The sequence below is a fragment of the Scyliorhinus canicula genome, chromosome 13 (genome assembly GCF_902713615.1).
Source record: "Scyliorhinus canicula chromosome 13, sScyCan1.1, whole genome shotgun sequence".
Classification (NCBI taxonomy): domain Eukaryota; kingdom Metazoa; phylum Chordata; class Chondrichthyes; order Carcharhiniformes; family Scyliorhinidae; genus Scyliorhinus; species Scyliorhinus canicula.
The window spans coordinates 122,797,175-122,820,775 of NC_052158.1; positions in this window are offsets into that span (position 1 = coordinate 122,797,175).

Sequence of the window (23,601 nt, forward strand, 5' to 3'; positions counted from 1 at the left end):
AGTTCATCACCGAGCAGGCTGTCATCATCCTCGATCCCATTGGACCACAACAGCTGTCACTGCCAACCCAGCCCAGAGGGCCGTGGGTATATATGATGGAGGGGGTGTACATGCGGGTGGTTTGGTGCTGTGGGAGGTGAGGGTGTTGGGTGGTGTGGGAGGTGAAGGTATGTGGTATGATGGTGTCTGTGCCCCTGGCCAGCGACACCCCTCCCCCCCCCCCAGTCTGTGAAACGTGTTTTGCTGAGTGTGTCCCGTCCCTGGGGCCAGGCCCCATGTCCCGCTTATTGTTCCCTTCCCCATCATCCTCCTTGTCTGACAAGGCTGCCCTTCCTCTTCATCCTCCTCCAGCACATCGCCCCTCTGCTGGTCTATACTGTGGCGGACGCAGCAGACCACCACAATGAGGGTGCCTAGCCTTATTCTGGAAGGCCCCTCCAGAGCGGTCCAGGCAGCTGAAGCGCATTTTCAGGACCCCGAAGCAACTTTCACCCAAACCCCTGGTTGCACAATGGGCCTGATTGCACCGAGTCACCATGTCGGTCTGTGGCCTCCATATAGGCGTCATCAGCCACGACTGCAATGGGTAACCCCTGTCGTCTAGCAACCAGCCCCGCTGGTTTGCAACCAATAAAATACATTCTATTTGTGCCCTATTGCCTTATTCAAAACTCTGATTATTAAAATGAGTACATTGTATATTGTTATTTTGTATTTGAACATAATAATGGAACGCAGTTTGCTAGAGTATTGAAGAAAAGATATTTGGCTGTTTTCTCCGTTCTTGAGTGTTGACGCCGTCGTGAAAACTGTGGAGTTTCATGACGGCGAAATTGGGTCCACGGGTGAAGCTATTCAGACACGGCAAAGGGGCAAGCACGGGCGTCACGCAAAAAGCCACACTCTGGAAGCGGAACGGCGGCAGATTCGCCGATTCCGTGATTGCCGCACAGCGGCGGCTGGACTTAAGGGATTCTACCACTCCCAAACACAAGCGTCGCAGTCATCATGACCGCAAAGAGAGCAGCGCCGCGCTTCCGCGATGCCGAACTGGAGACCCTACTTGACTCCATGGAGGAGAGGTGGCTAGTGCAGTGCCCTGGTCCGGCAGGGAGGTCCTCAGGTGCCACCATTCGCCATGCCTGGGTAGGGATGGGAGCCGCCGTCAGTGAAGTCGTCCAGACTGGCATCCAGTGCAGAATAAAACAGCACAACCTCCTCAGGGTGGCCAGGGTGAGTAGGCATCGATGTGCCCCTGGCACTAACCCCACTAAGCCCCACACACATGTGACCAGACTCCCTCCCGGGAGACGGCCGGACCCCCATCCTACCCCACGTGCCAGCACCCATGTCTGCTGCAATGGCCGTGTGCCCTGGCCACTGATGCTATCATCCACCCAACCCCTGAGCTGTACGTGCCGGATGGTGTAACAGTGCCGTTGCTTGTGTTTCTTCCCCCCCCCAGGACAAGGGCGCGCACAACCGCCGGGAGCGGGAGAATACCGGGTAGGGGGAGGAACTACCAGACCTGCGTCCCCTCACCATGCCTAAGCAGTGGACACTGGACTTAGTCGACGGCCCGGAGGAGAGGGAGGTCGCTGGCGTGCGACAAAGTAAGGACCCTAGTTACAGATTCTCATGACACATGAGTAGGTTGATTTGATCTTAGTTTCAGACTAGCTCGGCAAAACATCGTGGGCCGAAGGGCCTGTACTGTGCTGTACAGTTCTATGTTCTATGTGTGCCCACCCCAAACCCCCTCACCCCATCCCAACTCCCCTCACGCCACCCTCACTGGGATACAATCTGGTGCGCACCACACAGTCGGTCCATACATCAGGTGGAGGTAGGAGCAGCTGAGAGGCTGTTCGGTCGGAGGGCAGCCCAGCCCTAGGAACCAGCTACTGTCCAGACGGGTTCCAGGCAGGCGCAGTCAGAAACCCAGGGACTACAGGAGGGGATGACAGCCGGCTTCCAGCACCTGCAGGGACAGATGGAGGAGTCCATCCATGTGGAGAAGCAAGGGGCATTGCTGGTCATGCGTGCCACCCAGGCCGAAACCGCACAGGTGGCATCCGCGGTGGAGGCAACGGGGACGACGGTGTCGGACATGGGGCAATGTGTGCAAGGCCTGGGGCATTCTGTGTAGGTGGGGGCTGAGGCCCAGGACAGGGCTGCCCTCTCACAGGCAGCCATGTGCCGGGGCCAGCTGGAGATTGCAGCGGCGCTCCTCAGCGTGGCACAGTCACAGCAGGCCATTGCTGAGAGCATCGCCGGCACTGCCTCGGTGCAGGCCGGCGTGGCGCAGACACAGAGGAAGATGATCCAGTCCCAGAGGGATGTGGCCCACTTACTGGCTGATGTGGCCCATACCCTGAGGGACGTGGGCTGCACCATGAGTGACGTGGCCCACTCACTGGCTGCTGTGGCACAGACCCAGAGGCACGCAGCCCACTCACTGGCTGCTGTGTCACAGACCCAGAGGGACGCAGCCCACTCACTGGCTGCTGTGGCACGGACCCAGAGGGACGCAGCCCACTCACTGGCTGCTGTGGCACGGACCCAGAGGGACGCAGCCCACTTACTGGCTGATGTGGCCCATACCCTGAGGGACGTGGGCTGCACCATGAGTGACGTGGCCCACTCACTGGCTGCTGTGTCACTGACCCAGAGGCACGCGGCCCACTCACTGGCTGCTGTGTCACAGACCCAGAGGGACGCAGCCCACTCACTGGCTGCTGTGGCACAGACCCAGAGGGATGCAGCCCTCTCACTGGCTGCTGTGTCACAGACCCAGAGGGACGCAGCCCTCTCACAGGCTGCTGTGTCACTGACCCAGAGGGACGCAGCCCTCTCACTGGCTGCTGTGGCACAGACCCAGAGGGACGCAGCCCTCTCACTGGCTGCTGTGGCACAGACCCAGAGGGAAGCAGCCCTCTCACTGGCTGCTGTGGCACAGACCCAGAGGGAAGCAGCCCACTCACTGGCTGCTGTGTCACAGACCCAGAGGGACGCAGCCCACTCACTGGCTGCTGTGGCACAGACCCAGAGGGACGCAGCCCTCTCACTGGCTGCTGTGTCACAGACCCAGAGTGACGCAGCCCACTCACTGGCTGCTGTGTCACAGACCCAGAGGCACGCGGCCCACTCACTGGCTGCTGTGGCACAGACCCAGAGGGACGCAGCCCACTCACTGGCTGCTGTGTCACAGACCCAGAGGGACGCAGCCCACTCACTGGCTGCTGTGTCACAGACCCAGAGTGACACGGCCCACTCACTGGCTGCTGTGTCACAGACCCAGAGGGACGCGGCCCACTCACTGGCTGCTGTGGAACATACCCTCAGTGTGGTGGCACAGTCGCAGAGTGATGTGTTGCAGTCGCAGGTGGAGATGGGCCATTCCCTGTGCTCCATGGCCGCGAACATTCACACCCTAATCGATACCAGAGCGGGCCTCAGGACTGGTAGTGCCAGCTGGCGAGGGGCCTCAGGAGATGGCTCTGCTCGCACCTCCGTCCCATGAGGAAGCCCGGGGGCCATCGGGCACCCCGAGGGAAGAGGAGGTGATGGGGTCCGGGCCAGTGGCTCCTGCAGGGGAGGTGCGGGAACATCACAGCACCTAGGACTCCCCCCTCCTGTCCCTGGTGAATCTTGTGGGCAGTGGGCAGAACAGGGCGGCGTCACACCACCCAGGATACCTGAGGACCAACCGGGCCCATCCAGACCAGGCCGCCTCAGGAGATATGCACCAACGGGGACCCTTGTCGCAGGGCAGGAGTCACTGAAGGCTCCCTGCACTCCTGCTGCACCGTCTGGGGAACCATAAAGGCGTAATGGTAGGGCCCGTAAGGCCAGAAAGTTAGACACTAGTTACGTTGGCACGGACGCAGGACACAGCTTAGTTATAGGGGCTCGGGCACAGACCGTATATATTTGTTCACAATAAACACATGTTCACACTGTTTGAACCTGCTCTATGCTCTGACTGATGGGGGTGGAGGTGGGGCGGTGAGTGCTGCCACTAGGAGTGGGATGTAGGGGATGTCTGAGGCCCTCTGGGTTCACCGTGTAACCCCCCCCCCTCCCCCCCGCCCCCGACCGTCCCCAGCTATCCAACAGGGCCACATGATGGACTGTCCAGCTCACATGCAGGGATCACCTAGTGTAGGGTGCAACTGTGGGCATGAGTCAGACATTGTCAAACGATGTGGAGCACAGAGTTCATCACCGAGCAGGCTGTCATCATCCTCGATCCCATTGGACCACAACAGCTGTCACTGCCAACCCAGCCCAGAGGGCCGTGGGTATATATGATGGAGGGGGTGTACATGCGGGTGGTTTGGTGCTGTGGGAGGTGAGGGTGTTGGGTGGTGTGGGAGGTGAAGGTATGTGGTATGATGGTGTCTGTGCCCCTGGCCAGCGACACCCCTCCCCCCCCCCCAGTCTGTGAAACGTGTTTTGCTGAGTGTGTCCCGTCCCTGGGGCCAGGCCCCATGTCCCGCTTATTGTTCCCTTCCCCATCATCCTCCTTGTCTGACAAGGCTGCCCTTCCTCTTCATCCTCCTCCAGCACATCGCCCCTCTGCTGGTCTATACTGTGGCGGACGCAGCAGACCACCACAATGAGGGTGCCTAGCCTTATTCTGGAAGGCCCCTCCAGAGCGGTCCAGGCAGCTGAAGCGCATTTTCAGGACCCCGAAGCAACTTTCACCCAAACCCCTGGTTGCACAATGGGCCTGATTGCACCGAGTCACCATGTCGGTCTGTGGCCTCCATATAGGCGTCATCAGCCACGACTGCAATGGGTAACCCCTGTCGTCTAGCAACCAGCCCCGCTGTCTGGGGGGGTGTCCCTCGAACATGTCGGAGATCATCTGCTGCCTCAAAGCCAGCAAGTGCCAAGCGTAAACTTGATTTAGCGGCCGGATGAAGTGTCCTTTAAGCAGTTCCATGGCAGAGTCGTAGTCGGTCGTGTCCTCGGTGAGCGTGTAGATGGCGGTGCCGACGCACGAGTGGAGGATGTGTAGCTTCTGCTCCCTCGTCGGTACGCTTTCTGCCGTGCTGAGGTAGCTATTAAAACAAACCAGCCAGGGCTTGAACGTGGCTGCTGCATTAGCTGCGTGGAGGCTGCGTCGTAGACACTCCGGCTTGATGCGGAGCTCCATCCTTTAAAAACTTGTAGATTAAATTGATGCGCGATCAATAACTACTGAAATGAAGGAGTAGTCCGAATTGAAGGCTTTAATCTACAAGATGTTTCCCCAGCAACTCGAGTACAGAAAGAAGGATGGCTGCTGGGAAACACAGGTTCTTATACCCTGCCTCATTGGGCGGAGCTACCTTACGTCTTGACCAATGAAAAGGCAAACACTTGGGCCAATGAGAAGCGAGCCTTCTCCACCAATGGTAGCTCACATTCCCAGGTACCGTAGTACTTCTAGTCATACTACCACAGTTTCTATTTGATGAAAGGGTTAATGTGCAAAGTGGCTCTGATGGTTTAGTTCTTTTGGTAGGTACATAATGGAGCTGATTGTTCCTTCAGGAAACGTTGAGTGTGCTGGTCACAAGACCTTTGAAATAATCATGCTTTCTCAAGGTCTGGAACATGAAATTTTCACCTCTGAAGATTTGGTATAATAGCCCACACTTACTTAGCTTTCCCTTTGTCTGTAGTTAGATAAAATCACACAAACTGATTCCTCTCAATTGTAATGCTGAGCAATAGGAACCCAGCTACTGTTCCATCATCTTGCTTATTTTTACTATCCGAGATAAAGCAATTAAATATTTGAAGTTAAAGTCCTCAAGAACTAGGATTAAAATGTTTCCGATTTTTCAGTTTTAACTTTGCCATCAACTCCATTGTTTTGTGAAAATCAAAGACTTTTCATGATCCTGTAAACCAGTAAGCAAAGATCCTTTGAGCAGCAGGTAACAGAAACACATCCCCTGCCTTCCATACCTATTAACAGCCAGGAATCAAATATCGGGCAGCATACCAATAACAAGATCATTACAGAGTTCTTACTACAGTTTCAGATATATAACCCTAATAAAACTCATTATTGAAATTATTATCTCTTGCTGTTGTGTGTCTAAATTTGTAACCTCAGAGATTGATAAAAGTAATAGCTATTGTATAAGTAAAAAGTAGGATCAGTCTGTCCATATTGCTTATGCAAAGACAGAATATTGAAAATGCATTTTCTATTGTCTCATTTGGTTAAAGAGCGGTATGAATTCAAGCCAGACAAGGTATTTATAAATGTACCCAAACTAACCAATATTATTCTTCCCATTAGTTCAAATGCTGTTACACCATAGATTTATGACATTTGCTGAGTTGTGTTCCAGATGTTATCATTTTATATATTCTATTAACTCTTTATATGAACACTGAAAAGGATACCATGATCATTGTCACCTCAAAGTTGCTGTGAATACCCAGATTATGCTTCTCCTGAGTTCTGCTCCCTTACAAGAATTGAGGTTGAGAATTGAGCAAAGGTGTAACTTAAAATTCAGATGGATAACAAGTACCTCCACATGCAGCCCATTAGATAAAACCCTAGTTTTAAAATTGACACAAGACTAAATAGTATACTTCATTTACTCTGTACCAATTATTTGATGAGCTATATGATTGTCTTACATTTTCAAACTCGAATTATTTGCCAAAATGAACAAACTGAGCAATTGTTTCATATCTGTTATTTTAGCTGTTGGTTTAGGATTAACATTTCCTGATGTTCAATACACCACTAAAAGCACGGCCACCGTGCTAAATTGGATAGGTGTCAAACAGATCAAGCACCTCAAGACTGGGAAGCAATAAGATGTGTGTCATCAGCAGCAGCAGAATTGTGGACGGGAATCTCTCACCCCGGGGCCGGGCGGGAGAATCGCGCCACGCCACACCGACGCCGGTCCGCCGATTCTCCGGACAGCGGAGAATCGGCGCCATTGGCGACGGCGCGGGCTCTACGTGGGCCCCCGACGACTCTCCGTCTGGGATGGGCCAAGCGGCCACGTAAAAAAATCCGAGTCCGAGTCTCGCTGGTGCCGTTCACACCTGCTCTTACCCGGTGGGACCTCGCCGTGGATCCATCTGGGGGCGGCCTGGTGGGGGGAGGAGGGTCCATCCCCGGGGGTGGCCTCCGCTGTGGCCTGGACCACGATTGGGGCCCACCAATCTGCGGGCTGGCCTCTCGTGCTGTGGGCCTCTTTTGTTCTGCGCCGGCCCTACGCCATGTTGAGTCGGGACTGGCACGGAGAAGGGAGCCATTGTGCATGCGCACATTGGCGCTGGTCCAATTGCACATGCGCAGACCCGTGGCACCATCTGACGCCAGGGATCGGCAGCTGGAGCGGCGTGAGTCGGTCCAGTGCCATGCTGGTTCCCTGTAGTGGTCAGAATCGCTGCTCCTGAGGCCATTCTGGCGCCGTCGAGAAACGCAACGGCGTTTATGACGGCGTCAACACTTAGCCTCACGATCAGAGAATCCCGCCCTGTATTCCGTCACAATCTGTAACCTCATGGCCCGGCATATCCCCCACTCTACCATTACCACCAAGCCAGGGGATCAAACATTGTTCAATGAATGCACAGGAGGACATGCAAGGATCAGCATAAGGCCCACATAAAATGAGTAATTAGCATGGTGAAGCTATCATACAGGACTACTTGTGTGCCAAACAGCATAAGCAGCATGTAATAACCAGAGCTAAGCAATTGCACAACCAATGGATTACATTGAAGCTCTGCAGCCAAACCACATGCAACTAAGATTTGTACTGGACAATTAAACAACCCATTGGAGCAGGAGTCTCCACAAATATCCCAATTCCCAATGAGGGTATAGCCCAGTACATCAGTGCAAAAGATAAGGCTGCAGTATTTGCTACAAGCTTCAGAAGTGCCGAGTGGATGACCCATCTCAGGCTCCTTTGGAGGTCCCCTGTATTACAGATAGCAGTCTTCAGGCAATTTGATTTACCCCACGTGATATCAAGAAACAGCTGAAGTTACTGGATACTGCAAAGGCTATGGACTCTGACAATATTCCAGCATTAGTAATGAAGACTCATGCTCCAGAATCGCCACGCCCCGAGCCAAGCTACAACACAGCATCTATCCGGTAATGTGAAAAATTGCCCAGGTATGTCCTACACTCAATAAGCAGGACAAATCTAACCCAGCCAATTACCACCCATCAGTTTACTCTCGATCATCAATAAAGTGATGGAAGGGGTCATCAACAGTGCAATCAAGTAGCACTGCTTAGTAATAACGCGCTCACTGACACTGTTTGGGGATCTACCTCATTACAGCCTTGGTTCAAACATGGACAAAAGAACTGGACTCCAGATATGAGATGGGAATGATTTCCCTTGACATCAAGGTCACGTTTGACCGTGGGAGGCATCTAGGAGCAAAACTCCAGTCAATGGGAATGAATGGGAAGACTCTTCACTGATTGGAGTCATACCTGGCACACAGGAAGATGGTTGTGATTATTGGAGGTCAAACATCTCAGCTCCAGGACAGCACCTCAGGAGTTCCTCAGGGGAATGTCCTAGGCCCAAACATCATCAGCTGCTTCATCAATGAACTTCCTTTCAGGTCCCATGAGGGGATATTTGCTGATGCTTACATAATGTTCAGCATACTTCTGTTGTGGGAAAAGTCCTGGAAAGGTTTATAAGAGATAGGATGTATAATCATCTGGAAAGGAATCATTTGGTTTTGTAAAGGGTAGGTCGTGCCTCACAAATCTCATTGAGTTCTTTGAGAAGGTGGATGAGGGTAAAGCAGTTGATGTGGTGTATATGGATTTCAGTAAAGTGTTTGATAAGGTTCCCCATGGTAGGCTATTGCAGAAAATACAGAGGCATGGGATTCAGGGCGATTTAGCAGTTTGGATCAGACATTAGCTAGCTGATAGAAGACAAAGGGTGGTGGTTGATGGGAAATGTTCTGACTGGTGTCCAGTTACTAGTGGTGTACCACAAGGATCTGTTTTGGCGCCGCTGTCTGTTTGTCATTTTTATAAATGACCTGGAGGAGGGCGTAGAAGGATGGGTGAGTAAATTTGCAGATGATACTAAAGTCGGTGGAGCTGTGGACAGTGCAGAAGGATGTTACAAGTTACAGAGGGACATAGATAAGCTGCAGAGCTGGGCTGACAGGTGGCAAATGGAGTTTAATGCAGAAAAGTGTGAGGTGATTCATTTTGGAAGGAATAACAGGAAGACAGAGTATTGGGCTAATGGTAAGATTCTTGGTAGTGTGGACGAGCAGAGAGATTTCGGTGTCCATGTCCATTGATCCCTGAAAGTTGCCACCCAGGTTGAGAGGGTTGTTAAGAAGGCATACCATGTGTTAGCTTTTATTGGTAGAGGAATTGCATTTCGGAGCCATGAGGTCATGTTGCAATTGTACAAAACTCTGGTGCGGCCGCAGTTGGAGTATTGCGTGCAGTTCTGGTCGCCACATTATAGGAAGGATGTGGAAGCATTGGAAAGGGTACAGAGGAGATTTACAAGGTTGTTGCCTCTGTATGGAGGGAAGATCATATGAGGAACGGTTGAAGGACTTGAGGCTGTTTTCGTTAGAGAGAAGAAGGTTAAGAGGTGACTTAATTGAGGCATACAAGATGATCAGAGGATTAGATAGGGTGGACATTGAGAACCTTTTTCCTCGGATGGTGATGTCCAGCACGAGGGGACATAGCTTTAAATTGAGGGGAGATGTCAGGTAAGTTCTTTACTCAGAGAGTAGTAAGGGCGTGGAATGCCCTGCCTGCAACAGTAGTGGACTCGCCAACACTAAACGCATTCAAATGGTCATTGGATAGTTATATGGACGAAAAGGGAATAGTGTAGAGGGACTTTAGAGGGGTTTCACAGGACGGCGCAACATCAAGGGCCGAAGGACCTGTACTGCGCTGTAATGTTCTATGTAATGTTCTATGTTCTATCATTTTCAACTTCTCAGATACTGAAACAGTCCATGTCCAAATGCAACACAACCTGAACAATATCCAGGCTTGGACTGTCAAGTGACAAGTAATATTCGTGACACACAAGTGCCAGGCTATGGCCATCTCCAATAAGAGAGAATCTAACCATTTCTTTATGACAGTCAAAAGCATTACCATTGCTGCACCCCAACTATCAACATCCTGGGTGTTACCATTGACCAGAAACCTAACTGGGCTAGCGATATAAATACTGCGACTACAAGAACAAATCAGGAGCTAAAAGCAAATTACTGCTGATGCTGGAATCTGAAACGAAAGAGAAAATGCTAGAAAATCTCAGCAAGTCTGGAATCTGAAACAAAAGAGAAAATGCTGGAGAATCTCAGCAAGTCTGGCTGTCCTTGCCTTTCTAGATGGTAGTGGTCATGTGTTTAAAAGGTGATTTTAATACACCGACACAGCAATGTATACCATCTACAAGATGCACTGCAGCAACTCACCAAGGTTCCTTCAACAGCACCTTTCAAACGCATCTACCATCTAGAAGGGCAAGGGCAGCAGATACATGGGACCACCACCATCTGGAGGTTCCCTTCCAAGCTACACACCATCCTGACCTGGAAATATATCACCGTTCCTTCATTGTCACTGTGTCAAAGTCCTGGAACCCCCTCCCTAACAGTGCTGTGGATGCACCTACACCACACAGACTGCAAACATTCAAAGATGCAGCTCACCATGAACTTCTCAAGGGCAATTAGGGATGGATATTAAATGCTGGCCTGACCAGCGATGCCCATATCCCTTGAATGAATTTTTAAAAAAATCTCTTAGATATTTGTATTCAATGGAACATGTGAACAAAATTACAAACACATACAAATTAGGAACAGGAATACGTCATTTGGCCTCTTGACCCTGCTCCACAGTTTGATAAGGCTATAGCTGATTTGATTGTGGCCTCAGTTCCACTTTCCTTTCTATTCCCTGTACCCTTCGATTCTTTTGCCAATCAAGGAAACCACAGACGTCAACTTTAAAAATATTAAATAATCCTGCTTCCATGTTCTCTGGAGAAGAGAATTCCACAACTAATGTCCCACCAAGAGAATGTTTTTTCTCATATAATTTGCAAATAGGAGACCCATTATTTTTTTAAATGGAGCCTCCTTATTCTAGGATCTCCCACATCTTCTCAGCTTCCAACCCATCAAGTCCTCTCAGGATCTTTTATGTTTCAATAAGATTGCCTCTCATTCTTTGAAACGCCAACGGATATAGGGTCAACCTGTCCTCATAAAATAATCACTTCATCCAGGAATCAGTCAAGTGATACTTCTCTGAACAGTTTCTAATATAATTAGGTAAGGTAAAGCCACTAGTCCCAGATGACCATAGGCTGCTTTCCCCTTTTGGTTGTGATTTAACCCAAGGATCGCCACACCTCAGACGAGGAGCAAGGTTGAGAAGACGGGGCCTTCATAAATAACCTCAGTCAGTACGGAATTGAACATGCTTCACTCTGCATCACAAACTAGCTGTCTAACCATCTGAACTAAACCGGCCCCCATTCAGTACAATTATATCCTTCTAAGGAGACCAAAATTGTGCACAGTACTCCAAACGTGGCCCTGTAAAACTCTAGCAAATCTTCCCTTGTTTTATATTCCAATTGCCATCAATAAACAATATTCCATTTGCCTTCCGCATCATTTGCTGCATCTGCATGCTAACCTTCTGTGATTCATGTAGCAGGACAGCCAGGTCCCTTTCTACCTCACAATTCGTCAACAGCTCTCCTTTGAACAATATACTAATTTTCTATTCTTCTTGCCAAAGTAGACAAGTTTCCTACTTTATGTTGCACCTGCCATGTATTTTGCCCACTTACTTAACATTTTGCAGACTCCTTGGGCTGAATTTCACGAGGGATGGAAGGGGGTTTATGGTTTGTTTCCCCCATTGCAAGAAATAGCCGGCAGCCAACGGACCAACAAAAAGCCTTCCCACATCAATAATATTCTGCCGGCGGGTTAAACAGGCTGACTGCGGGAATTCTACCACTCAGTGCGAGGAGGTCTCATCTGCAAGAGCTGCGAGCCAATGGCTGTCTCAGCAGCATCAGAACTGAGTGGTGGACACTGCTGGGACTGCAAGCAGCTGCATGAAGAAGAGCTGTTTGCAGTCCCAGAGGTCCACTGCCAGTCTATCTACTGTATTATTGGGGCCTGATTGGGGATGGGCAGGAAGGCAGTGGGTTTGCCATCCCCCACAATTTACATGCCCCCAAGCCCCTGATGCCAACTAGTAACTTTGCCAATTTTGAACCTTGCAGCTGTCTTTAACTGGGAGCCTCCCTTTGCCCCTTTCTTTAACCTCAGTTAAACTTCCACTACCTTTTGTCCCTTTGACTTCAATCTTCCTGGGACTTTTCTTTCATTCCCTGGTTTCTAGAACCATCTATTCTTCAACTTGTGTCTGGGACTTGTTTTCTTGCCCTTACTCGATTGCCCTGCCTCTCTGCTTGTTCCGGTAATTTCTGTGAGAGCTGCTCCCCCTCCAGCTACCTTCTTCAACTATTACCGGGTCCAGCTTAAAAGCTAAACTTAAGAGGTCTTTCAAACTTAATGTAGCCCTGGTTGCTAAGTAACAGCCTTGTCTTGCTTTGACATTTATTACTTTCACATCAAAAACCCTCTAATCACAATGCAGGCACACTTTGAAATGAAACCAAAGCTCACAGATCTGCAAGCACCTTTTTTTGACATGAATTATTGACTTCTTTATTTCTATGTGAAGCACAAGCTGTTTCTTATATTGACCGAATGACCACACAACCAGTATATTAGTTCAGAAGACAGTTTATTAACAAACACAAGATTTCTTTCTATATGCAATGATACATGCAGCTACGCAGTAAACTAGACCTAATAACTAAGATGACCTTCACTTAACTTAGGGGTGACCGGCTCTGTGCAGGAGATAAGGCCTTTATCTGTGTCCATGTGGGTCGGTTGGAAGTCGTCAGGCTTGTCTTGGCTGGGCTCGTCCTTCAGGTAGCGATCGCGGTTGGCTTGAACTTGGCTGGTTGATATGCTGCAAATGGTCGCACACAGGCTGGTCCAAAAGAGGCTAATCCCTATTGCATAGGGCTTCTTATCCTTCTCTTTTGCGCCCTTTTGGGCGGTCCTAACTCCAGATCCAATGGATCAATAGGGTTTTGATCACCCTCATTAATCCTGGCTAATTAGGGGGATGGTACCTCAGTGGCTGGGCAGGTCCTAGTTGTCATTGTCCCAGGCACATCAGCCTTTCCAAATAAGGGTAAGTGGCGCCAGTTAGTCTGCTACTGTTGCCGTTCCTTGATTCGAGTTCTATTGTTCTGCGGGAAATGGTGATTGACCTTTAATAGATGCAAATTTCTGTCAGGTCTGGCTTATTTGCACAATACACAGAGGCTGTGTACTTGTCTGTGTCCAAGTTGACCACAATTCCTATGGCCCTTTGCAGGGAGCCATTTTAGACGGCTACAGAATCCAACTGAAATGTTAACGTTTTCTTATACGTAAACATAAAAGTAAACTCACTTAAAGCTATACCTTATTACTTTTAGCCAAGAATTCAAATATAGATTACTTATAAAAATCTACATTTCCTGACATATCCTCTGACTTCTAACCCCCCCCCCCCCCCCCCCCCCCCCCCCCCGCTCTCTGGTGCTTGTGATATGTTCATAGAGATATTTTCAGATGTAACTATGTGTTTGGAATGGAGCAAATTCCAAACTGATGCCAGTGTATTTAGGAATAGGGATGTACAAGGGTTCCTTCTGGGGCCCAGAGGAGCATCCTGTTAGATACTTTTTGACGATGACTCAACATGAGTAGGGTTGATCTATTATCTGACAATCCCTCGACTCTTAAGTCACATAGACATTTTCTTCCACTGGGATGAAGCTCAATATCGGCAGATGTGTAAGCTAGGCAGGAATATTGGGTGGCACGGTGGCACAGTGGTTAGCACTGCTGTCTCACGGCGCCCAGGTCCCAAGTTTGATCCCGGCCCTGAGTCACTGTCCGTGTGGAGTTTGCACATTCTCCCCGTGTCTGCGTGGGTCTCAGCCCCACAACCAAAAGATGTTGGTCAACTGGCCACTCTAAATTGCCCCTTAATTGGAAAGAAAATAATTGGTACTCTAAATTTATTTTAAAAAAGCTAGGCAGGAACAGATTATGATAACCTCCCCTACACACTGACTTTGGCTTTCCATTCAATTCACCTGAAAAGACACAGATTAACCTCACTTTCTCGGCATAATTTCATGTTCTTCTTCAATCATAGGTCGGGATTCTCCGACGCCCCGCCGGGTCGGGGAATCGCCGGAGGGCGGCGTGAATCCCGCCCCGCTGCTCCAGCGCCAGCTGTCAAATTCTCCGGCGTCGATTTTCGGGCGGGGGTGTAGATCGTGCCGTGCCAGTCGGGGGCCATTGTCAGTGGTCCCCCGGCAATTCTCCGAGCCCTGATGGGCCGAGCGGCTGCCCGTTTCCGGTCAGTCCCGCCGGCGTGGATTAAACATGGTCCATACCGGCGGGACCTGGCTTGGAGGGTGGCTAGCGGAGCCCTCGGGGGGCAGGGGGATCCGGCCCCAGGGTGGGGGGGGGCCCACGATGGCCTGGCCTGTGGTCGGGGCTTACCGATCTGCGGGCGGGCCTGTGCAGTGGGGGCACTTCTTTCCCTCCACGCCGGCCTGTGTAAGGCTCCGCCATGGCCGGCGCGATAAAGAAACCCCCTGCGCATGCGCAGGAAACACGCCAGCGGTTCTGCACATGCGCCAAATTGCGCCGGCCAACGGAGGCCCTTCGGCACCAGTTGGCACGGCGCCAACCCCTCCAACGCCGGCCCAGCCCCCGGACGTGCGGAGAATTCCGAGTGGTTCATGCCGCTCTTTGGCGCCGGTACAGGCCGCCCCGCCGATTCCGGGAGAATCCCGGCCACAGAATTTACAATGCAGAAGGAGGCCACTCGGCCCATCGAGTCTGCACTGGCCCTTGGAAAGAGCACCCCACTCAGGCCCACACCTCCTCCACCCATCCCCCCAACCCAGCACCTCCAATCAAACCTTTTTTGGACACTAAGGGCAATTTATCATGGCCAATCCACCTAACCTTCACATCTTTGGACTGCGGGAGGAAACCGGAGCACCCGGAGGAAACCCACGCACACACGGGGAGGATGTGCAGACTCCAAACAGACAGTGACCCAAGCCGGGACTTGAACCTGGGACACTGGAGCTGTGAAGCGACTGTGCTAACCATTATGCTGCCATGCTGTCTTTAATAATAACTAAGTTCCCCAATTATAATATTTGAGATTCATGTAAAAAAAAAGAAATACTGTTTTTTTCTTTTTCTAAACATACTGAGGCATGGTTTCTGATGGTTGTGCTGTTTGTCTCAGTGCATTCCATCTGAAATTGGCATAATCTGAACAAAATGGCAGCATTTTAAATGCCGATTACATTCAGCTCAAATTGAGCACCCGTGATCTTTTGAGTTAGTCCAAAAAACATTGTGGTGGAAGTTGGCCCCATTCACAAAACTGGTCACGACCCCATGGCTGAATTATTTATCATTGGGTGTTTCCATTAATTGTGCCCTTTGCAGGTCTTTTAAGTTGGCTCTCTCAGCATTTTTCAAACACAATTTTTTAATCATATTCTAGACTCTGATCTATTTCACCAGTAAACACATTCAACACCACCAGTTTGTCACAAGCTCCACCTATTGGTATGGCATTTTCTGAAGACACACTATGGACTCCCACAAATGACAGAATCAGAGAATCCCGACAGCGCAGAAGGAGGTCATTTGGCCCACTGAGTTGGCACCGATCCTCAAAGAGTACCCTACCTAGGCCCAATCCTCTGCCCCCCCCCCCCATCCCAGTAACCCAGTAAACGCCCCTACATTTTGTACACTAAGGGACAATTTTAGCAAGGCAAATGCACCTAGCCTGCACATCTTTGGACTGGGGGAGGAAACTGGTGCACCCAGAGGAAACCCACATAGTCACAGGGAGAATTTGCAATCTCCACACAGGTTGGAATCGAACTCGGGTCCCTGGAGCTCTGAGACAGTAGTGCTAACCACTGTGCCACAGTGTTGAAATGCTACAGCCTTGGCTTTTAATCTCCAATAATCTGCCTTCATCTGTCCCCTCAAGCCAAACATAACCGGTTGATCCCCTTGAATCATAATTATCCTCCATGCTGACGTTTTTACTATTTGGGGGGTGGGGGGTGATGTGTTAGGCAGGTTGGTTAGGCATGTGGACTGCACTCAATGCAGGGAAGTTAGAAACAGACGTCGAACACTGGAGAAGATACAACACTGTTTTATTCGACTATAGAACTGCTATCCATATTCAGCTGTGGGCTGACACTATACTGATCTGACTGCTGACGTTGTAGTAGCCTGACCAGACTTACTAGCTACCGCATGGTGTTTGCACTTGCTAGCTCGTGGACTCTGACTGTCTCAGTAGCTGGGTCCCGAGAGAGCGAGAAACCTAGGGCGCGATTCTCCCAAAACGGGAGAAATCGTAAGGCTGGCGTCAAACCCGGGCGGGTTTGACGTCAGCCCCACCCCTTCCCGACCGGGAACCGATTCTGGTCCCCGGTCGGGGCTAGCAGCCCGACGCCGTAAGCTCCGGCATCACGGGCTTAACGAATTTCGTTAAGCCCGCTTGCCGGAGTTAGCGCCGTCTGACGCGTCATATGACATCAGCCGCGCATGCGCGGATTGGAAGACTCCAACCCGCGCATGCGCGGATGACGTCATCGCCCATTTGCGTGAAACCCGCGCATGCGCGGGCCGGGTTGCCCCTCAGCCGCCCCGCGAATGGATACTGCGGGGCGGCGGAAGGAGAAATAGTGCGCGGGCATCGGGCCCGCTGCCCGCGATCGGTGCCCACCGATCGCGGGCCCATGGCACCCTTGGCACGGCCGTGGTACTGCCGTGTCAATCGGTGCCATGGTTATAAAATGCGAGTGTTTACGGCCGTTTTTACGAACGGCCAGACCAGGTGTGTTTGCCGTTCGTAAAAACAGCCGTAAAGGGCTGGGAACTCGGCCCATCTATCAGCTGAGAATCGCTGCCGGCCGTAAAAAAACGGCGGCAGCGATTCGTGTCGGGAATTGGGCGTGGGGGGGTGGGGGGGAGAATAGCGGGAGGGCGTCGGAACAGCGTGGCCGTAAAATTTTACGAGCCACGCTATTCTCCGCACCGTCGGGAGTGCGGAGAATCTCGCCCCTAGTGCCCTCTGGTCTTATAGTGGTAGTGTTCTGTCTGGTGATTGGCGCAACTGTGTTTTATGCTTACTGGTCATCCTATGTGTCAATCACGGCCTGTCTGCATCTCATTATATACATGAGTGGATATTATGACAGGGGGAAAGGGGGGGCATCTGTCTTTTCATTTCTGATATCTCCCTCACTGCTACTAGTGGTCTGTTCATTATGATGATCTCTTATCCCTCCAGTTATTGTTGAGTCTGCAAATACAGGTTTATTTCTAGTTACATGTCGATGAGACATTACAACAGTTGGCATTATCTTAGCAATTTTACAGTCTTCTAGTTGGAACCTTATTCTGTAAGAGAATTTTTAAATTTCCTCCATTAGCAATATTTCTCTAAGATTTTCAACATCTTGTTTCATCTTCACAGATCCATACAACCTAACAAATATTATTCCCCTTTCTCTAATAAATTGCACAAAAGTCTGCTTCTGTTTCTTCCTTAAATTTTTAAACTTCTGCCTGTAAGCTTCTGGAACTAACTCAACGTCATTGAGCACAGCAGTTTTTACTGTATCATAATTACCATATTGCATGTCTAAAAGAGATGAGTACATTTCTAACATCTTTGCCACATACATGCTTTTCAATAAAACCATCCAACTTTCTTTTAGCCATTGCATTTTTGTAACAATTTTCTCAAAAAACACAAAATACATTTCAGCTCCTTCTTCATTGAATTTAGACACTAGGCAAATAGTCCTTGCCAAATCACAACCCGACGTTAAATCCAAGTTATGCTCAAGTTTTCCTGCCACATCCTGTTCGTGTAATCCAAGGTTTTCTTTATTGAGATCACATTTCATCACTTCATTTTCTCTCTGCAATTCAAAGCTTTTCCTTTCTAAGTTTTCTTTTCCTCTATTTTGAAACTTAATGTTTTCCTTTATGATATTTGCTGTTTGGGATTCAAGCTCTAACGTTTTGCACTTCCCTTTCTTTTTCTCTTTCCGTTTCCTCTCTGCCATATTGGAATTCAGGGTTATTTTCATTTCTCTCTCTTTCTTGGATTCCAGTCACTTCATTTGCAATTTAGTTCCATCTAACTCAACCTATGTGCTGTGGGGATTTCTCTTTTCTTCCTCAAGGTTCAGATTTTGAGCCAATACTTCAACAAATTCTACCTTTTTAGCTCTTACTTTTAAATCTACCTTGAACTCCTCTGCCTCTGCTTTCAAATTGACCTCTGTTAATGTTTACAAGGCATTAACTGTCAGCCATTTCTTTCCAGAAATACTTGAGCATTAAACATGTTAACTTTTAAATGAAAATGACAAAAGAAATAGTGAAATCTTGTGGCAAATTCCAGTGAAGTAATTCCCAGCCTCAGGATTTGTATCCCGCAAGATTCCTCCAATTTGTTCCGATTCCTGTAGAGACTGATTATTTTCAAAAACTGATTTGAATTCCTGGTGACCAACTCAAAGGGTCAAAGGACACAATTTCCTGTTTCACAGAGTTGTAATGTCATTTTCTTTGGTAGGTGTTTCCTTCGGTCTTCTGAGAATCCCTAAACCGACATTCAGCAGCAAGGTCCACTTTGGCGATTCCTACTCTTGGCCCTGCCAGGGCAAATCTTCCAGTGTCCTTAAATCTCTCTAAATCCTGTCCCTTCGACCAATGAACAAACTCCCATTTACATTCTGGTAGCTAACAGAGAACTGCCTTTTCCCCTGCTATTCACAAGAGCTGCTGTTTCGCTTTCACTCGCCCTTCCTAACTCTCTCTCTCTCTCTTTATCTTGAGGATCGCTGAATCAGTAAGTTTGCAAGTAGCAAGACCAGCTTCTCTTTCCTTTGTGTTCCAGTGTGAAAGCTATTTTCAGTTTCAATAATATTTGACCTGGGCCCCTGGTTCCCATACCAACCAGGTCATGTGGCTTATGACAGGGCAAAACTAGTAGGAGATCACCTGTTCTATTTTACTTCAAGCTAAAAGAGACAGTTTAAAACATAGCCATCTTTAAACCCCTCCCCCCACCCTTTGCAACACAATCCATTACCAGATCTGGCTGTTCCACATAAAAGAACATAAAACGTTCGGTTTTCATCTGCTAAAATGCTCACTCTTCCAGGACCATTGCGTAATACAAAGGTAACCCCTTAATTATTTTCTGTACAATTAACTATCTTCATAAACCTCTCTTCCCTGCCCACTCTGCTCACACTCTAAAAACAAGTACAAAGAGTTCAATGTCTACTTTACCTCTAAGGTCCCCATGTTAGTCAATATTGTTAATGCCCTCTCTTTCTTCAGGTGTTGTTCCCCTCTCCTTCAAATCAACTGACACCATCTCTCTCCTCAAAAGAAACAACCCATGTTCACAAAGTCCTACCATCCCCCCTTCCAACCTTTCTTTCCTCACCAAAGTATTTGAATATCTCGCCACCTCCTAAATCTGTGCCCATCTTTCCTGGAACTCCATGTTTGAATCCCTCTGATCTGGTTCCCACCCCAATGCATTTATAACTGAGGTAGACCCACCCCCACCCTTCGCTCGACACAATCTCGCTGCACATTTGATACGACTGTTCTCAATGGTTCTATCCTTATCTGTCTAATCACAGCCAGTGACTTCTCTTCCCACGCCTGCACCGTCACCTCTAGTTACCTGCAAGGATCTATCCTTGCTTTTCTTCTATTTCTCATGCTGCCCCCCCAGTGAAATCATTCAAAAAATTTTTATTTTTTATTTTTTTGAATTTTTTTTTTTATAAATTTAGATTACCCAATTATTTTTTCCAATTAAGGGGCAATTTAGCGTGGCCAATCCACCTACTCTGCACATTTTTGGGTTATGGGGGCGAAACCCACGCAGACACGGGGAGAATGTGCAAACTCCACACGGACAGTGACCCAGAGCCGGGATCGAACCTGGGACCTCAGCGCCGTGAGGCGGTTGTGCTAACCACTAGGCCACCGTGCTGCCCAAAATCATTCAAAAATAATGTTAGTTTGCACATGTATGCAAATAGCAGCCAGCTCTCCCTCACCACCACCTCTCTCGACTTCTTCACTGTCACTAAATCATACTTCTTACCTGACACCTAATACTGGATGAGCAGAGATTTCCTCCAATTAGACACGGAGAAGACTGAAACGATTGCTTTCAGTCCCTGCTCCAAACTTGATCCCCTAGCTACCGAATCCAATCCTCTCACTGTCGACAGTGTTATTTTAAACCAGACTATCTGTAACCTTGATGTAATACTTGAACCTGGGATGAGCTTCTGACCATGTATTCACACCATCACTAAGACTACCTCTTTTCACCTATATAACATTGCCCAAGCTCAACACCTTCTCAGCTCATCTGCTGCTCAAACCCTCATTCATGCCTTTGTTATCTCAAGGCTTGACTATTCCAAAGAACTTCTGGCTGACCTCCCAGATTATTATCTATATTTGAAGTCATCCAAAATTTTGATATCCATCTCTTACCTTGTGTCAAGTCCCATTCATCTAACATCCTTGTACTTACCGTTTACATTGGTCCCCGTTCAAGCAATGTCTTGATTTTAAAATCCATAGCCTTGATTTCTAATCCCGCCATGGCCTTATCCCTCCCTATCTCTGTAATCTCTTCCAATCCCACGACCCTCCAAGTCATCTGCGCTCATCTAATTCTAGGCTCTTGCGTACCTCTGTCTTCAGTTGCCTGAACCCTCACCTCTGGAATTCCCTCTCTACACTTCTCCACATTGCTTTCTTCCTTGAAGATATTTTTTTGAAATGCTCCTGTGAACCTGGGAAGTTTTATTGCGTTCAAGGTGTTACACATAAATAGAAATTCTTGTTGTTGTTGAATAACTATCACCAAAGTGTGTTAGATCAAGCATTTGGCTTTATTTCTCAAGGGAAATGGAAGCAATGGAAGTAATGCCTGTATCAAACCTTGGTTAGACCACATTATTATACCACAGACCATAATATAAAAGGGATATATCGGGATATGGAAAGAGTGGAGGGAAGATTTACAGGGATGATACCTGAAATGTATGAGCATACATGTCAGGAAAGGATTGACAAGATGAGTTTCTTTTCTCTTGAAATAAGAAAGCTAGGGTGGCACAGTGGTGCAGTGGTTAGCACTGCTGCCTCACGACGCTGAGGACCCAGATTCAATCCCGGTCCTGGGTCACCCTCCGTGTGGAGTTTGCATATTCTCCCTGTGTCTGCATGGGTCTCACCCCCACAACCCAAAATGTGCAGGGTAGGTGGATTGGTCACGCTAAATTGCCCCTTAATTGGATTAAAAAATAATTTATTTTAAAAAAAGAAATAAGAAAGCTTGGATAATAGTAGTTCTTAATATTATGAAACGCTGTCGTAGCTTGGATACAGAGAAAGTTTCCTGTTGTGGGGAACAGAGTAGCTAGAGGCCACCAATATAAGATAGTCACCAAGATATCCAGGTTCACCTGAAGAAGGAGCCGTACTCCGAAAGCTCGTGTTTGAAACAAACCTGTTGGACTTTAACCTGGTGTTGTAAGACTTCTTACTGTGCTCACCCCAGTCCAACGCCGGCATCTCCACATCATGACCAAGATATCCAACAGGGAATACAGAAGAAACTTCTTTGCCCAGAGTGGTGAGAAAGTGGAGCTTTCTAGCAGGAGTGGTTAAGCGACTAACAAAGATGCATTTGGAGGGGAAGCTGGAGAAGTATATGAAGAAGGGATAGATTTAAATGAGGAATTATAGGAGAAGGCCTGACTGCATAAATGCTGGCATAGTCCGGTTGGGCCAAAAGCCTGTTTCTGTGCTTTATATCCTATGTAATCCTATGAATCTTCACACTATTCTTTTGTTAGCTTTAATATCCTTAACATTGTTCTGTGAGCAGAACTGCATTTTATGTGTGGTATATTATAAAACAGCTCAAACTTAATTTCTGTATCAAAAACAACCGCCACATCTTTGTTCCCTGACACTTTACAATTTGATCAAAAGTTTAAACTATTTAAACAGAGCAATCAAAGATTGGCAATTCATTGCAGGCCACGGAACAGAAACTGCATGATGTATCATTTTCAGAGGAAGCCGAAGAACGAGCAAGACCATTTGGAAAGAGAAAAAAATTAATTTGGGTCCTATACATTGGATTTGATGTTTATGTCTACCTTTTTCAATGTCGCAGTTTAATTTTCATGTAAGCTACTTTGTTGTTGCTGATTAAACTGAAAGCTCTCATTTCATGAAGTGATACAATTTATCTAAGCATGTGGGCAACAGAGGACAAAGAGACAAAGTGCCACTCGTACTGAATCTGAATAGAGAAAAATCTCACCAGAAGCTGTGAGGGTGTCAAACATCCTCTCCAGTATGAGTGAAATACCACACATGCTTACTACTTTCCACTCTGGCATTTTTCAGCAGTCTGCAGCAGCTTTCCATAGGCTTCAGAACACTTGTTGAAAAGTCAAAACACACTGCTTATTATTTTAGAATTTTTAGAGAGTTCATACAAAGTGTGCATGAAATTGTTCAGTTCAAGGAAGAATTTAACAAGAAAACTCTTCCACTTCCATTAACGGAAGGGGTGGGGGGGGGGGGGGGGGGGGGGGGAAATAGTCTCAGTAAAAGTCAAATATCAATACTGAATTGCACTGATGAGTTTTTCTTCAATCATTTCGGATTCAAACAGATTTCAGATTAAATTTTAAATTCAATCTTGACTCCATGCATCACCCAACTTGTTTGCATGTTTTCAATATCAATTTTCTCCATCAGTTTTGGTCAGTTGTCAAACTAAGTCAAGGAACATATGTTGCATTAAGGGGGGAGTCAACCCCCAAAGGAAAGAGACCATTTGTCATGACAGTGTACACGCACATAAGTTTAGAAGTGTAGTTATGAACCTATTTAACAATTGCTGACCTGTGGTATTTGGATTGAGACACTAAAAATCAAGGTGGGTTTTAGCCAAACCAGAATTTAGTACATAAAATGTGCTGGAAATACTCTGTTCTAGGTTGTCCTTTGATACACTGCTTATCTTTGTTCCATTGACATATTCTGCCACTATCAGCGCCCTTATTAGCCATGATCACCACCATTTACATTCATTTTGTCTTTTTGTCCATCGCCCCCTATGTCTCCCCAGCCCCCTATCTCTGGCCCACTATCCAGCCCTTATTGTCCGATCCCCCCCTCCCCCCTCTTCACCTCAACCCTGCCACCGCAGTCTAAATCTCATTCTACTTCCAGTTCTCTCTAGTTCTGTTCTCTTTCCACTGATGCCGTCAGACCTGCTGAGAT